General features: G+C 48.3%; 1 non-coding gene and 1 pseudogene across 1 annotated transcript; both read right to left on the bottom strand.

The window, feature by feature from the left end:
• LOC143266347 (large subunit ribosomal RNA) overlaps positions 1-2,217 on the bottom strand; it is a 5,320-nt pseudogene extending 3,103 nt beyond the window's left edge.
• A 1,816-nt stretch (positions 2,218-4,033) lies between these two features.
• LOC143266355 (5.8S ribosomal RNA) lies at positions 4,034-4,188 on the bottom strand. Its single transcript, XR_013041373.1, has one exon. It is a non-coding gene; the product is annotated as a 5.8S ribosomal RNA (ribosomal RNA).
• Positions 4,189-5,000: the final 812 nt, after the last annotated feature.

Here is a 5,000-nt window from a genome sequence, read left to right as displayed (position 1 = left end):
CGACAACGTCGCATCACGTCGAACGTGAAGTATCCATCGATCCGAACCGCGATCATTTTTTTTCAGCGTTCAACGTTTTTGTCAATTTATCAATAAAAATGATCATGTTCGAGCGGTGGATTAGGACACAAACACGAAACGACGGCGACGTAAATTGTTATTTAACTGCAATTTTTTTCTCTTTTTAACATTTTTTGCCTTTTGCGCGCGTACGTGCGTGCGAGCGTACGTATGTTTGTCATTTGCGTTCGAAAAGCGTGAATTTTAGGACACCTCATCAACATTAGATTTCTCTTAGGGCTTAGGATCGACTGACTCGTGTGCAACGGCTGTTCACACGAAACCCTTCTCCACGTCAGTCCTCCAGGTCCTCGCTGGAGTATTTGCTACTACCACCAAGATCTGCACCGACGGCGGCTCCAGGCAGGCTCACGCCCAGACCCTTCTGCGCACACCGCCGCGACCCTCCTACTCGTCAAGGCTTCATGGAGAACGGGAACTAAATCCCGTTCCTGCGCACTTGCCGTTGACGGCGGAGTATAGGCGCGACGCTTCAGCGCCATCCATTTTCAGGGCTAGTTGCTTCGGCAGGTGAGTTGTTACACACTCCTTAGCGGATTCCGACTTCCATGGCCACCGTCCTGCTGTCTTAAGCAACCAACGCCTTTCATGGTATCCCATAAGCGTCGACTTAGGCGCCTTAACTCTGCGTTTGGTTCATCCCACAGCGCCAGTTCTGCTTACCAAAATTGGCCCACTTGGCACTCTGATCCAAGAAAAATTTTATCAATTTATATCTCGTGGCTTCATGAAAATTCAAGCAAGCCAGAGATCTCACCCATTTAAAGTTTGAGAATAGGTTGAGGTCGTTTCGGCCCCAAGGCCTCTAATCATTCGCTTTACCAGATGAGACTCGTTATGCGTTCGAGTCGAGTGCCAGCTATCCTGAGGGAAACTTCGGAGGGAACCAGCTACTAGATGGTTCGATTAGTCTTTCGCCCCTATACCCAGTTCCGACGATCGATTTGCACGTCAGAATCGCTACGGACCTCCATCAGGGTTTCCCCTGACTTCGTCCTGACCAGGCATAGTTCACCATCTTTCGGGTCCCAACGTGTACGCTCTAGGTGCGCCTCTTCTCGCAATGAGAACGAGACGCCCCGGGAGTGCGAGGCCTAATCGTAACGAGGCCCATCCTCCCTTAGTCGACTTCACGGACGACTTTCACTTTCATTTCGCCTTTAGGTTTATCAAATCCCAATGACTCGCGTACATGTTAGACTCCTTGGTCCGTGTTTCAAGACGGGTCCCGAGAGTACCCAAAGCAATAGCGTCGCCGACCGGTAATTCAAAGTTTGGCCAGTCCAAGGACTCCGCCTGCCAACAGCCCGCCAGGCCCGGTTACGGCGCTAAGTCCGTACATCCGGTATCTAGACTGGAACGAGCTTGCGGCGGTCCTGGACGCAGTGCGTTCGAGAATTTTGCGGCCCGATACCGTCTGAGTACCGTCGCGCAGTCGGCCGGGCATCCAAGGGGCTGTCATCGTACGCTAAAAGCGACGGACAGTCTTCGCCTCGGGCCTTAGACCGACACGCAACGGGTCGCGACGTTCTACTAGGGGAGAAGTGCACGACTACATAGCCGGAACATTCGCCGCGGGTGGTGTGCCCACGCCGATGGGAAACCCGCCGTAACGGGACCATCCGGGGCACTATCGCACCAACACGGGAGCCAGCTTCGTTGACGATGAATCTCCCCATTCGATCTTTTGGGTTTCTCGGGTTTACCCCTGAACGGTTTCACGTACTCTTGAACTCTCTCTTCAAAGTTCTTTTCAACTTTCCCTCACGGTACTTGTTCGCTATCGGTCTCGTGGTCATATTTAGCCTTAGATGGAGTTTACCACCCACTTAGGGCTGCACTCTCAAGCAACCCGACTCTAAGGAGAGATCCACCCGAGACGCGTACCGGTCGCTACGGGCCTGGCACCCTCTATGGGTAAGTGGCCCCATTCAAGATGGACTTGGACGCGATTCGATGTCTCGGGATAAACGGATCCTCCTGAACACTACATTTCCCAGCGGCGTTAACCGCGGGATTCAGTGCTGGGCTCATTCCTGTTCGCTCGCCGCTACTAAGGAAATCCTTGTTAGTTTCTTTTCCTCCGCTTATTAATATGCTTAAATTCAGCGGGTAATCTCGCCTGCTCTGAGGTCGTCGAAATTTTATTATTTCTTTTCAAAGTTATACCACAAACTGTACGCTCTTTTCGGGGTTTCGACACGTAATACGAAAGGTATATTAATACCAACGACGCACAGGGATTATGTCGTTCGATTTTTTCCTTGTATCGTTCGATAACCAACTATTTTTCTCTTTTCGGATCAACACAATATCGTCGACTACTCGAAGGTACGTACGAGCCAAAATGAAAGCTCGGTGTCTCCTCTCTCTTTTGTTCGACAAAAGAAAAAAGGCACTTAAAACGCCGCATATTCGGGCAGGCGGGACAACGACAAAAAAAAAAACGACGACGACGACGTCCGGTTGTTCTCGACTCGCGTCGGAGTATATATGTATATATTATAATCGGATATATCTTTTTATCTATCCAGGGCGCGTTAAAACAAACGACGAGGAGAGACTACGACAACGAGGAGATAAAGGTCGGACCTTTTCTTCTTACCCTCGGCGCGCTCTCGCACACGATCGTTTCATGTTTCTTTTGTCCCCTAAAGGATACATATACCGTTACAACATATTTACGTTCGAATATACACTCGACGGTCGATAAACCGTAAAGACGCATCGTCCGATACGTTTTTTCTTTTGCTGTCGCGTTCCGACGCAAAATCCCAAGAAAAGGGCGAGAATGCCAGAGACAGCCATGTAAACCATCGGTGACTTATCATGGTCCAGAGAATAAAGGGTTAAAGGAAAAAAAAATCCCATTTTTAACGTGCGTGGTACACCTTCGTCGTGTATATATCGTTCGATGAAACCACGAGCGCACAAAAGGAGGAACAAAAGCGTTTCGAGATCGATCTTCGGTGTAAATGTCATTGTTCATTTGCGTTCGACCGTTGTTCGATAAAAGAAATTTAACACACGAACAACAATGAAGGGAGACTCTCGCAAGACGATCACCAAATAAGCGTTTATCGTTCGATCGGTCCGGGTTTTTCAACGTCCGTCCGGCACAATTATGCACTTCGAGGACTGGACGACCGGAACCCGTATTGGGATCGCGCGGTCTTCCGCTTCTAATCAACGACAACGAAGCGATCTGCGCTTGTAAATGTTAAAAAAACGTGGCGAAGCTACGATCTCGTAATAATTTAACCGTGAAAGAGCTTCCGTCGCACGTTTATTTTTAACTTTTCTCCTCGTTGTATAAACTTTCGCACCGTCGAAAAAAAAATTCGACAATCATTTCAGACAACGTCGGGAGCGCGGAGAAACGCCGTAAACACGCTCTACTCTCGGCTTGCTTCCTTCAAATTGGTGTCTAACAATTCTCTCGCAGGGCGAAGAATCATTTTCTCTCTCGTCTAAATATCCTTCTGTAGTTAGGTGTTTTCGACTCGGGAGCGCTCTTTCACGGGCGGTCGTATATGGTCTCTTTTAGGGGTTTAACTAGAAACCACGACTCACGCAAGCCGAGATAAGCGCATTCCGCCGAGAAGATCCTAAAAACTAAGAATTGCGAGATATACGAAAATGTTCTTCTGTCGCCTGTGAAAAAAATGAACACTAGCAAAGAGAGGGCGAGACACGAACGTTCCATTTAACATTCTCCGCGTCAAACGCCGACGAAATGTCCAACCATCGCTCGTACGTTTTCGCCAATTTCGCAAGTTGTTCTCTCTCTCGCGTTCGACCATCGGATCCCGCTCCGAAACGTTCGACTTTTCGGCGTTTAACAGTTTCGTTTTATCTAGTCGAACGACGAGCGGTACCGAAAAAAATTTAACAATGAAGAGAAAACCTTTTGCTGCTAAAGGCAAACGCAAGCAGTCTTTAGTTATATAAACGACCCTCAGCCAGGCGTGGTCCAGGAATTGTATCCGTGGACCGCAATGTGCGTTCGAAATGTCGATGTTCATGTGTCCTGCAGTTCACACGTTGACGCGCAATTAGCTGCGTTCTTCATCGACCCACGAGCCAAGTGATCCACCGTTCAGGGTAATCGTATAAAAATTTTTGTTCATATTTAACAACTCAGCGTCTGAAAACCAGTATGTACGTGATTTATTTAACCTGGTTTATAAATTCGTTCGATTGTCCATAGAATACTAACTCCAATCCAAGCGCAAGATCGAGTATCGGTATTCGGACGTCGTCCCGTCATAGCTCTGTTCACAGATTTACCCGAGCTGATTGATGATTAAGACGACACGATAACGTCCATGGACGGGTAAAGGACCGTATAAAACTACAGAACCGCCGATGAAACGACGCTCTGTGACGCATTTCTCTTCGTGCGGCGAGTTTTCAGTCCGTTCCGGGTGGTAAAGTCATTCAAAAACCGTGGAAAATACGAAACGCGCTGTCGCGCGTAACACAGAGTCTCCTGCTCGCTGCTTACATATATTGGACGTCTTGGCGGTATCGCGAGATTCGATACGGACACTCCATGGCCGGCGTCAGATCGGTCTACCAACGAAGGAGACTACGCTATCGTTTTCGCTTCTCAGCCGGTCCGTAAAGCGATACGTTACCATATCGTCCGTCGTAAGCAGGCGGACTCTCGTGAAGTTGCGACTTCGTTCGTCGAAGCGGTTTCGTGGTTCGATTTCCATCGGTTACCCGGACACCCCCCGCGTGAAAGCCTCCGTGTCACACTCTAAATTTCGTTTCTCGTTTAACACGAAATAGAGAGAGGCTAAAAGGGGGTGTTCCCTTTGTCCAAAGACAAAATTTATAGAGAGAAAGAAAATAAAATGAGAGTCTCTCACGAAGCGGGCGAAAAAAAAAAAACAAGAAATTTAACAATTTTT

Source organism: Megachile rotundata, unplaced genomic scaffold (genome assembly GCF_050947335.1).
Source record: "Megachile rotundata isolate GNS110a unplaced genomic scaffold, iyMegRotu1 scaffold0305, whole genome shotgun sequence".
Classification (NCBI taxonomy): domain Eukaryota; kingdom Metazoa; phylum Arthropoda; class Insecta; order Hymenoptera; family Megachilidae; genus Megachile; species Megachile rotundata.
Note: the sequence above shows the minus strand (reverse complement) of the source record. Positions and strands in the feature narration are given on the sequence as shown.